A 13,220-nucleotide genomic window follows, 5' to 3' on the forward strand; every position below is an offset into this window, starting at 1 on the left:
TGATTAATGCTTCTACTTTATGAGATTATGTGTGTTGGTGATTCCTAGTGTCAGCCTGGGGGTTCTTGTGCCAAGCTCGGAACAATGACTTTAATATACTGTTTCGCTAAAATCATTAAATTGAAATTATATTTTGACTACATTAAAGTTCATGAAGTTAACCTCTCTGCATCTTAAAATCTACCAAACTAAACCTCTCATTATTAGATATGATGTTGCTATTATGAAATATCATCATTTACATTTTAAGATATGTGGAAATATTATCCTTTTGCCTTCCATTCACAATCTTGCACTGTTGTCATACTTAGGTAGAACCATTAATATATGGGGATGCCATCATTAAACACATCTTTTGTATGTTCACAAGATCATAAAATTGTTACAGATGAGGAAAGCCAGTTACCTCATCACAATGTTCCAAAAAGTCTTTATGCTACCCCACCACAGCATCCAACTGTTTAATTTTTTTTTACATTCATCAAGGTGAGGAATGTTGATGCTAGGGAATGGAATTCTTCACATTTAAAGGACCCACTGTCAACATCAAGCAGCCCCTGGTTATCTATAGGATAATCAGATAAGGAGTAAAGCACCTACCAATCTGCCCCAACAGCATGCCTTAATCTCAACCTCAATCCACCAGCTGTCCTGTGGCCTCTCTAAATTTGCTAATTTGTTCTGAATTGAGGGGAATCAATTGCTGTAGACACATGGCCACTAAGAACTAGATTAAGACTGCCTAATCTGATTTCACATAAGTATCTTACAGTCCAGCTGTTTCTTAAATCATTCCAAGGATTTTGTTTCCACTACCCAACCTGGAAGTCTTATTTCACATGTTGATCACTCTTTGTGAAGAACTTCCTGACATCAGTTCTAAATTTGCCTTTTACTCATTTGAACTTGTGTTCTTGTCCAATTGTTATGGTTTAATTTAAAGTAATGTTCCAGATTTACCTTTCCTATGACAATTACTATCTTACTACCTGAGCATTGCTCATGAGTAGCGTACGGTCTGGAGAAAAGTCGTGATGTTTAGCTGCTAATCTGGCCAGACCCTTTAAGGCCACTGCTCAAGCACTCTCTATGGGCAGACACTTTAAATGAGTAAATTTGGGTAATTGTAGCTGCTTGTAAATTTCAGTCTCTAGTTCAGAAAAATCCAGCTTTTTTTTCTCTGATTTTAATATTGTATTGCATCTGTAAAATCAATCTCAAGTAGCTCCATTTCAAGGTACATTTAAGTCAAAGTTGAAAGCTTACGGTTACAAATTATAAACAATTTTACAACACCAAGTTATAGTCCAGCAATTTTATTTTAAATTCACAAGCTTTCGGAGACTTCCTCCTTCCTCAGGTAAATGTTCAGGAGCTCCTCGAAGCCTACGCATTTATACATATAGAACAATACATGGTGTTTACAGAATGCCCCTGCAACTGCCCGTTGCCAAGGCAATCACCGTGTTCAGACAGAGAGGTGTCACCTGCAGAACCCCCGAATACACATTCAACAAAAAAACAAACAGGAAAAAAAACAGAGAGAGGCAGAAACATCCGGAAGGCAGAGAAAGCCAGCAAATGACCCATTATATTAAAAACAGATAACATTTGTTCGCTGGTGGGGTAACGTGTAGCGTGACATGAACCCAAGATCCCGGTTGAGGCCGTCCTCATGGGTGCGGAACTTGGCTATCAATTTCTGCTCGACGATTTTGCGTTGTCGTGTGTCTCGAAGGCCGCCTTGGAGTACGCTTACCCGAAGGTCGGTGGATGAATGTCCATGACTGCTGAAGTGTTCCCCGACTGGGAGGGAACCCTCCTGTTTGGCGATTGTTGCGCGGTGTCCGTTCATCCGTTGTCGCAGCGTCTGCATGGTCTCGCCAATGTACCATGCTCTGGGGCATCCTTTCCTGCAACGTATGAGGTAGACAACGTTGGCCGAGTCACAGGAGTATGAACCATGCACCTGGTGGGTGGTGTCCTCTCGTGTGATGGTGGTATCTGTGTCGATGATCTGGCATGTCTTGCAGAGGTTACCGTGGCAGGGTTGTGTGGTGTCGTGGACGCTGTTCTCTTGAAAGCTAGGTAATTTGCTGCGAACGATGGTCTGTTTGAGGTTGGGTGGCTGTTTAAAGGCGAGTAGTGGAGGTGTGGGGATGGCCATAGCGAGGTGTTTGTCCTCATTGATGACATGTTGAAGGCTGCGGAGAACATGGCGTAGTTTCTCCGCTCCGGGGAAGTACTGGACGACAAAGGGTACTCTGTTGGTTGCGTCCCGTGTTAGTCTCCTGAGGAGGTCAATGCGATTTTTTGCTGTGGCCCGTCGGAACTGTCGATCGATGAGTCGAGCGTCATATCCCGTTCTTACTAGGGCGTCTTTCAGCGTCTGTAGGTGTCCATCGCGTTCCTCCTCGTCTGAGCAGACCCTGTGTATTCGCAGGGCCTGTCCATAGGGGATGGCCTCTTTGACGTGGTTAGGGTGGAAGCTGGAAAAGTGGAGCATCGTGAGGTTGTCCGTGGGCTTGCGGTAGAGTGAGGTGCTGAGGTGCCCATCTTTGATGGAGATTCGTGTGTCCAAGAAAGAAACTGATTCTGAGGAGTAGTCCATGGTGAGCTTGATGGTGGGATGGAACTTGTTGATGTTATCGTGTAGTCTCTTTAGTGATTCCTTGCCGTGGGTCCATAGAAAGAAAATGTCGTCTATGTATCTGGTGTATAGTGTTGGTTGGAGGTCTTGTGCAGTGAAGAAGTCGTGCTCGAACTTGTGCATGAAAATGTTGGCGTATTGGGGTGCGAATTTGGTCCCCATGGCTGTTCCGTGTGTTTGGGTAAAGACCTTCGATAACCAGTTCTTTACCCAAACACACGGAACAGCCATGGGGACCAAATTCGCACCCCAATACGCCAACATTTTCATGCACAAGTGCGAGCAGGACTTCTTCACTGCACAAGACCTCCAACCAACACTATACACCAGATACATCGACGACATTTTCTTTCTATGGACCCACGGCAAGGAATCACTAAAGAGACTACACGATAACATCAACAAGTTCCATCCCACCATCAAGCTCACCATGGACTACTCCTCAGAATCAGTTTCTTTCTTGGACACACGAATCTCCATCAAAGATGGGCACCTCAGCACCTCACTCTACCGCAAGCCCACGGACAACCTCACGATGCTCCACTTTTCCAGCTTCCACCCTAACCACGTCAAAGAGGCCATCCCCTATGGACAGGCCCTGCGAAGACACAGGATCTGCTCAGACGAGGAGGAACGCGATGGACACCTACAGACGCTGAAAGACGCCCTAGTAAGAACGGGATATGACGCTCGACTCATCGATCGACAGTTCCGACGGGCCACAGCAAAAAATCGCATAGACCTCCTCAGGAGACTAACACGGGACGCAACCAACAGAGTACCCTTTGTCGTCCAGTACTTCCCCAGAGCGGAGAAACTACGCCATGTTCTCCGCAGCCTTCAACATGTCATCAATGAGGACAAACACCTCGCTATGGCCATCCCCACACCTCCACTACTCGCCTTTAAACAGCCACCCAACCTCAAACAGACCATCGTTCGCAGCAAATTACCTAGCTTTCAAGAGAACAGCGTCCACGACACCACACAACCCTGCCACGGTAACCTCTGCAAGACATGCCAGATCATCGACACAGATACCACCATCACACGAGAGGATACCACCCACCAGGTGCATGGTTCATACTCCTGTGACTCGGCCAACGTTGTCTACCTCATACGTTGCAGGAAAGGATGCCCCAGAGCATGGTACATTGGCGAGACCATGCAGACGCTGCGACAACGGATGAACGGACACCGCGCAACAATCGCCAAATAGGAGGGTTCCCTCCCAGTCGGGGAACACTTCAGCAGTCATGGACATTCATCCACCGACCTTCGGGTAAGCGTACTCCAAGGCGGCCTTCGAGACACACGACAACGCAAAATCGTCGAGCAGAAATTGATAGCCAAGTTCCGCACCCATGAGGACGGCCTCAACCGGGATCTTGGGTTCATGTCACGCTACACGTTACCCCACCAGCGAACAAATGTTATCTGTTTTTAATATAATGGGTCATTTGCTGGCTTTCTCTGCCTTCCGGATGTTTCTGCCTCTCTCTGTTTTTTTTCCTGTTTGTTTTTTTGTTGAATGTGTATTCGGGGGTTCTGCAGGTGACACCTCTCTGTCTGAACACGGTGATTGCCTTGGCAACGGGCAGTTGCAGGGGCATTCTGTAAACACCATGTATTGTTCTATATGTATAAATGCGTAGGCTTCGAGGAGCTCCTGAACATTTACCTGAGGAAGGAGGAAGTCTCCGAAAGCTTGTGAATTTAAAATAAAATTGCTGGACTATAACTTGGTGTTGTAAAATTGTTTACAATTGTCAACCCCAGTCCATCACCGGCATCTCCACATCATGGTTACAAATTAGGGTTTGCCATAGATACCTTATCAAGTTCAGTGGTGTCAGTCCCTCCTGTAAGTTGTCCGAGCATCTTACTTTTATGGGAGTTGACTCACCACTTGCACAATAGCATTTTTTGGGGTTATAATAATAGTATCCCTTCATGAAATGAATCAGATATTTGTGCCTTTCTATGTTAGAGACATTTCTAACATATATTGTGCTGGATTTTACAGTAAGAATAAGGTGAGGCTAACAGCGCTCATCGTAATTTCTGTGCAAATCGTACAGCAACTTCCGGCGAGCGCACATGCGCAGTTAAACGCAAAAATCCGGATGCGACCCTCCTCCGTAAGCCCTGCAAAAGCGACATCTCGCTTTCTGGCTTCCCATTCAAATACATTGAACAGCGTGAAGTTCCTGCACTGACATCGTATATAGGGGCTAATCTCGTCAGAAAAAGTTAGGGCTTGTCTATTCTGATGGAAGTACCCTTTTAATGGTGAGGTAAGTCTTAATGGCTGCCAAACAACCTCTCTGGCACTGAAAATTAACTTTAACAAGTGTGGAGTCTCATTCCTTCAGATTTTAATTGTAGTTGGATTTTTAAAAAAATTAAATACATTTTTTTTACTTTTTCTTTTTGTCTCTTTTATCTCTGTCTCTTAATTCAATCTTTCTTTCCGTCTCTATGGGCTCGATTTTAGGGTCGGGTTACCTGCGGGTTTCCAGCGGGGGGGCCCCGAAAATCCCGATCTCCGATCACGTGACCGGATTCGGACGAAATCCCGGCCACTTCCGGGTACCGCGCTGACGTGCGGGGCTGCGCGCGCAAGCCCCGCTGGTGGGAATCCCGCAGGCAATTAAAGCCAGCGGGGTTCCACTTGAGAGTACTTAACTTGCTCGTTGTGGTCAGTTAATGAGCTGAAGCAGCTGTCAAAAGAGGAAGTGTGGGATTTTACGTTCAAAGCAGTCAGTTTCCCACACTGGGGGAAACAGGACCCTTCAAACCAGGCGTGTTGCAGCCAGCAGCCTGTGGCAGGTGCCAAGGTGCGCTCCACGGGGGAGCGCCCTCACCCACGCAGGAGGCCACCGCGTCACATAGGGCAACCCCTGCCCCCCACCACCCCCCGGCCAAGCCAGAGGACAGACCGACACGAAACCGCAGCCCCAGTCCGAGGACCCACACACCTACCCTGCACAACCCCTCAGACCAACACCTGCCAGTTGGGTGGTGTGTGGACACCCTCGGAGGACGAAGAGCATGACCACCACCAGCAGCCTCGCAGTCCACGCCGTCCGCCGCAGAGACGTGGATCCCCCCAACACGGTGTGGTTGCACGCCCACCTGCACAGCAGGAGGGAGGGCTACCGCAGAGAGAGATGCGTCGCAGAGGGCACTACCCTCGCCACAGGGTCCACAGACCGAGGCGCAGCTCCCCGGACCTCTCCCAGCAGCAGTGCACAGGGAGGCGCAGATTCGCTCGACATGTAGTCGTGGAGATCTGCAGCCTCTTTCATGCCGAGCTGCTCCTGGCTGGCCCCAGCACCAACTGCTTACCTGTCGCTGGCAAAGTCACCACTGTCCTCCACACCTTCTCCTCCGCATCCTTCCAGGGTGCAGCCGGCAACACCGCCGATGTCTCTCAGTTGTCTGCGCGGACGAGCCCTGCAAATACACCTGCACCTACTCTGCAGTAACACGATGGGTGGCATCAGTGGTGGGTCCTCATAGTGATACCCAGGAGCGGGCATTATTGGACACAATGGACAGGATTCGCGGAGACATGGCAGTGGTGGTGTCAATATAATGTGTGCTGTTTGTGGCTCTGAAATTCAATATGGGTAACACCCATGACAAACCCTCAGACACCCTTGTGCACCCCCTTCATGCTGACGAGACGTTTGCCTTACCCTGCCTACTGCACATATGTGATGCATGCCCTGTGGCTGCAGCACAGGTGGTGGCAGGTTGAGTGAGGCTGGCCGTGAGGGAGATGCACGAGAGGGTGAGTATGGGATGGAGCCATGAGATTGTATGAGGATTGGGTCGCGTGTTAGTGGCAGGATGAGTACTGGCGAGGTGAGTAGGTGGAGGTAAGATGAGGATGGGGTGTGAGTGGGCATGAAGGGTGATGTGACAGAATAGTGTTGGCGGTGCCGAAGGAGATTTGGGGTGGGGGCAGTGTTGTGGCAGACGGAGTGTAGGGGAAAGACTTCGTGTTCTCACTGTGGCTGACCTACTGCGGTCATTGCAGCGCCTCCTGCACTGTATGCAGGTGGGCGATATGTTGGTGGCGCAGGTGACCCCCTCTGCCACCTCGAGCCAGGCCTTCTTGGTGGCAGAGGCAGGCCGCTTCCTCCCGCCCGCCGGGGGGAAGATCTGTGTCCTCCCCCTCCTCCTCACCCCATCTGATGATACCTGGGGTGAGGCATCATTAAACTGGGAGCAGCCTTCCCCCTGGGCTGCTCCATGCTGCAATTTGTCCCATTGGTTGCAGCATCTGTCAGTGGAGGACTGCCCCTTTAACTAGAGAGCCTCCAGCTGACAGATCGTACTGCGCATGCGCAGCCCGCCCGACGCGCAGGCCAGCGCCGTGGACCCCGGAGGAGCAGGTAATTGGATCCTATTAGTGGATTGCCTGCTACGATCGCGTGGGCAACCCACTAATTTCGCCGTTCGCGTTTTCGACGCTCCCGGAGGACCACCCGCTGGGAACCCGCAGGCCTGCTAAATTCGAGCCCTATATTTCGCTTTCTGTACCTGATTTGACATTGAATTCACTCTTCTAACTTACACTTCCTGATTCATCCTCTTCACGGCTTATTCTGATGCTTTGATCTGATTGGTTAAGGAGATACACAGCTGCTTGCACTGTTCACACAGGTCTCAGATGCCCTGTAGAGGACGCCACACATGTGGCTGTCCCGTCGATAACGACTTGCTGTGCAAAAGCCCATAGAAAGTCTGTGAGTTTCTATGAGCAAAATCCAGCCCGTAATTTTTCAGAAATCATTGACTTACCCGTAAGTATTGTTGCCAGCTGTCTGCTTTTTGTACAGACCTCGCTACTCCATGGGGGTGGGGGAGGGAACAGGCTGGTCTGGTTAAAGATTTAAATGGACTACATTTTCTTTTCACATGCGATATTGCTATATATATAGTGGATACTATATTCAAATGACAATCATTATTGTGGGGCCCACATATGGCCCAGTACAGCAAGCTTTCCTGCTTCATGCAGGCACACATATCACATGCTGTACAGGAGGCATAACTGGCGGGATTTTTGGAGTAACCCGGGATCCTGGCAGTCATGTCTCTGATAATGGCGTCAGGGTGGAGGGGAGATGGGTGGAAGAAAGAATTACGATTTCTACCTCCAAAAGGGGAAGAATTTCTAGGCATTAATTCAAATATTTATTTGATTTTTTTTTTGTATATATACCGTAAAGGGCCTGAAAGAAAACAACACGTCAATTTTCTTGGCCCCAGCACTGGACAGCAGCAGTTCACCAAAGGCTCAGGATTGAGTCTTGCGCCTAGAGATTGGACCTCAAATTTGACTACAGTCTGAGAGAGGCCTTCTTACTGCTGATGGAGATCTTCAGTCTGTTCTTGGTGTGCTTGTTTTGCTTGGCCCCCCCATCGGCACTCGTGCAGGAAAGTGAGGCGGAAGTACCTGGTCCGTCGCCTCCCGTCTCTTTTCTATAATAATGCTGGAGCTTTTTCCATAATAATACTAGACCTGTGCTTATTGCAGGCACAAGTCCAGCATCGCCCCCTGGGGAAGCCCCAGAAATCCTAAGGTAATGTAAAGGATGTGGAGAACCAGCAAAATTGATCCCTGCCTTTGTTTCCTCACCATTACATCGGGAAACAGGTGTTTCCTGGGGGGAGAAGGTCTGGAAAATCGGCATCTATATTTTTGACATGGTTTAAATCAACTATTAAATTAGTATTATGTTAAAATAGCAAGGATTTTAAATTAGCAATTATATTACATATTTCAATTTACCTTTCTTTGATTTGTATATTTTTCTGGAAGAAACAATACTTTATAGGCTCTGCTGGTGTAATACTCTTCACCCGTAGCACTGATGTACACCAGGTACCAGCTCCCCACATTATGGGCCACTAAAACCTGAGATCTGCTCAACACCCTATTCATCCAATGCACTATTTAGTACCCCAAAGCACCCGTGACTCATTATGGCTCTGAATTCAACGTAAACATGATCTCACGTATTGTGGTTTCTGTCACATCCACCCACCAGTTAGCCTCCTCACAGGACTGATGAAGTACAACAGAATGTGCAGGCTCTGGCCACCAAGTAGATTTTCCACTTTTGTGCTCACATGTTAAATAATCACCTGGGTGGAGGGTATAGAGGAAAATCGGTTGGGGAGGATTGCAGAACAGCAACGGAGCTTACCCACTTCCTGGACTGCAGAAGAAATTGCAATTGACAAGGAATGTTGTGTTTTCTGGATGTTTGGGTTAGTTATTGTTGCCCTTTTTAGGTTTCCTTGCTTTTTAGGCTAGCTCTCAGTTTACTGGTTAGTTTTGCTTATATTTTTGAGTCTGCACCAACCATTCAAGGAATTGCCCTATGCCTGGGGTGGGATTTTCTTTGGGAATTCCCCCTGTCCCCAGAGAGCTAGAGGATGAGAGAGAGTTCTACAGGCAAGCAGGGCTGCAGTGGAGGTCAGCTCAGCCAACTCGCTCCAACCCAATGAGGCAGGTGTACAGTCAATTTAACTGTTACTTGGGCATGTCCATCTTTGCTGCTTACAGTTCACCAGGGAGGCATTATTGGAACTGTGGCAGCTCCTGCTGTCAGACCTCCAAATTTTGGCACCAGCTGGGACGGCTCTGCCTGTGAAGATGAAAGTCACTACTGCCTTGAACTTGCATGGCTTCAATCAAACTGCCTCAGGTAATATCTGTCAGAGATGAACCAGTCTGCTGTGCACCACTGCATACATCAGGTTATCGATGCATCGTGTGCCAGGGCAAAGACTTTCATAATTTTTCCTAAGGATAACAAAAAAGAGCTCTTTACTTTTTCAGAGTGGCTGCCTGTCCAAGAATCTAACTGATGGAAGCCATGTGGCCATGTAGCTCTTTTCCCCAATGCTATGGCATTTATGAATAGGCAAGGCTTCCTTTCCGTCAATGTCTGGATTGTATCTGATCACCAGAATTATTTATGCAGGAATATGTAAGGTCCCCTGGAAGCTATCACAATGCATTTATCCTACGCCAGTAAACAGTCCCACCATTATTTCAAGGCTTTCTGCCCTAGATGGATGGGCAATGTGTATACCTCCTCAAGCCATGGTTGATGACACCAGTGGTGAATCTAAGAACTGCAGCAGAAAGAAAATATAATAAGACTCATGCCTCCATAAGGAACCAAATATGAGCAAGCAATAGGCATTGGATCTCTGCGCACCTCCAACTCTGGCCTGTTGCGCATCCCCGATTTTTATCGCTACACCATTGGCGGCCATGCCTTCAGCTGCCTAGGCCTTAAGCTCTCAAATTCCCTCCCTAAACCTCTCCACCTCTCTCTCCTTTAAGACGCTACTCAAAACCTACCTCTTTGAACAAGCTTTTGGTCACCTGTCCTAATATCCCCTTATGTGGCTCGTGTCAAATTTTGTTTGATAATAGCTCCTGTGAAGTACCTTGGGATGTTTTACTACATTAAAGGTGCCATATAAATACAAATTGTTGTTGTGGTTGTGGTTGTTACTCTGGACAGATCTGGAGTATTCTATTGTCTTGAAAAAGTCTCCAAAATGGTAGCAATGTGCTGTACGCTCTTCAATTATGTTATCTGGGAAGGAGTCATGATGCAGGAGTTGGAGTGGAGACTGAGACTGAGGTTGAGACCAAGCAGTTGCCAGCTCCACTGGAGCTGCAGCACAGATGATAAATCTGACAACATTGATTGGACAACCATTTCACTTAAACTTGGTTGCTAGCTTCTCCCTTTGGTTGTGGGATTCCTATTCTTGTCTCATGTTCCAAATGAACTGGTACATTGAACCCAAATAATATAATGACCGTGCACTACACCTCACTCACCTCCTAATGCAGAAATGGAGGCCAGGACAAATGAACTCTGCACAAAGTCAAAATCCAAATATGTATTATTGGAAGTGTCTCTAACACTGATGCTTTCCCTTTGTGTATTCTATTGCCTATTTTAGTGCTCATCCTATGTGCTTCAATGTAGAAGAAAGTGAGGTAAATGATTAATGCATGTCCCTGAGTGATTCCCTGGATTATGGTGCCTCTGTTCCTCCTTTAGCTGGCTCATAATATGGCCTTGCAATGCTGATGCTTTGTCTGCCACTTGTTGGCTACCTGCTCCTGGCCCACTTTCTGCTTCTGCAGGAGTCATTTGAGTGGGGCAGCTGGGTGGCATGGATGGAAAGTTGCCCTGAGAAACAGCAACCCTAGCCTCCTTCTGCTCCAGATGCTGGAGGTACCATACATTTCAGAGTAAACTGCTGTCTGTGAAGTGGCCAGACAATGCTGCATACATACAGTTAGTGGACTCCTCTGTACTAACCTCACAGGATGATTTGTACAGGACACAATGCTCAGAAAACAGATTCTTTCAAACCAATCCTGAAACTTGACAGCTGAGCTTCGAGTTGGTTTTCTGCTGCCACCTGTATTTGTTCCTATTCAATTGTGCTGTGTCTTTCACCCGGTGTCCCCAGCTTTAATTTAACACAAAATCTGAAACACCAGAGTGGATAGTCCTGGATCGATGCTTGCAGCAGTGGAGTGAGTGCTTCTGTGTGCTAAGGTGGAAGCCTCTGCATCATCTGGTCCTGCAAGGTACTGCTTCTCAGCCAGGAAACACAATGGGAAGCAGCATTTATTGCTATCAATGAGACACTCCTTAAAACACATTTCACTAATTAAAATATTTCATGCTATGTTGGGCTTATTGTTGACAGACTGTCTGAGAGTGTGACATATTGATAGGCCACTTGCATGAACCTTTCCTATGGGATCTATAGGGTGTCACCCCACAATCTCCAAAGTTAATTCTTCCAGGTGGGTTAGGGGTTTAGATTGGATATGCTTCCACCAGTTGCTAGCCTCTCCCTTTGGTTGTGGGATTCCTATTCCTGCAATCATAAAGACACTGATGAAGCGTTTACTGCTTTATGAGCCCTGCCCTTGCAGTGCAATTGGCCATTCTGCCTCCCAAAACAATAATGTTAAAACATGCAGCATGCAACTAGGTGTTGGTGGAGTCTTTTATGGCGGTACCCCCCATCGCTGAAAGGTTTCCTTGAAATGTGGAAGGTGCATCATTCATAAATATGGGCTGCCTTGTGATAGTTTAAGATAGGCCAAAGGGCTCCCTATGAGGTGTCCCATGTGAGGTTGCAGGATGCTGAGGTGAAAGTGTGCAATGTTGCCATGCAATACCAGAGCACTGGAAAGACTTAAATTCAGCAGACACTAATGCTGTTAAACTTCTTTGAGGTGTTAAACATATTCTGCATTTGCAAAGGGGACTTCCTGAGTGCAGAAAATTGCATTTACCTGCCACCTTCTGAGGAGGATGCCTCTCCAACTCAAAAATAACAACCATCCTTTGCTTCATCTCTCTGAGCACAACCTTGACCATCCCTGTCCCTGGGCCGTTGCAGTCTCCTATGGCATCTTCCAAAAATCCAACAGAAACAACTGACAAACTGTTCACTTTTGTAACAAAGGAAGTGCATATGCCCCTTTACCAGATATTTTCCCCTCTTGGACACCACTCTCCCAGCACATTTTACAAGCAGTGCTGAGAACGTTGAATAGTTATTTAAATGAGATAACTCAGGTAATACCGGGAGGCCCTCTCCACGTACCTGAAATGCAAGATACTTCCAGTTGCACCACACCTATGCTTAAAACATAGCATTGGCCCTATAATCTTTTCAGTGTTTAGATGTCTTACTCTACGTAATCGTGATTAACAGATGGCAATTGGACATACGGAAGGTGCTAATTCCATTGTTGTAACGTTTCGGAGGGCTATCACTGAACATTTGAACACACAAATAAACCAACATATGAAAATAAAGGACACGGAAAGACCAGCTGGTCCACTGAGCGTGTCCTATATTGTCACCCCCATCCGTCTGCCACCAGCCACACAACCTCTTGGGAGAGGTAAAAACCAAAGCACAAATCTTTGGCCAATTTAGGAAATAACTCTGGGAAATTCCTCTTTGATTCCATAGGCGATCAAACCAGTACCAAAAGACAGTGCAGACTGGGAGACCGACCCCCACCCCTCTAATAACTACCTTCCATATGAGATTATGTTGGCCACATTCAGGAACCCATCCAGCTCCCTTTTGAATGCTTGCAGTGAATCTGCACTCAGTGCCTTTGGCAGAAGCTAGTTTCAGAGGATGACAGCCCTCTGTGAAAAGAAATACCTTCTAATATCTAATCCAGTTCAATATTTACATAACTTACACTCATGTCCCTGGTCCTCCCTAATCTGTATAGCTGAATAGCCTATCCACATGGACTAAGTCTAATCCTTTCATTATTTCAAGGACCTCAATCAAATCTCCTTGAAGTACACGCTTTTCTAGAGTAAAAAGCTCCAGCTCTCAGATGATAACTAAGGGCTTTTAAACTAGGTATAAATGCAGTGGCCCTCCTCTGAAACGTTTCCAAAGAATGGGAGTGTTTGAGCTCATTGCTGACAATCCAGTTGTAGGATCATTCCAGTTCAAA

This window comes from Heptranchias perlo, chromosome 4 (genome assembly GCF_035084215.1).
Source record: "Heptranchias perlo isolate sHepPer1 chromosome 4, sHepPer1.hap1, whole genome shotgun sequence".
Taxonomy (NCBI): Eukaryota; Metazoa; Chordata; class Chondrichthyes; order Hexanchiformes; family Hexanchidae; genus Heptranchias; species Heptranchias perlo.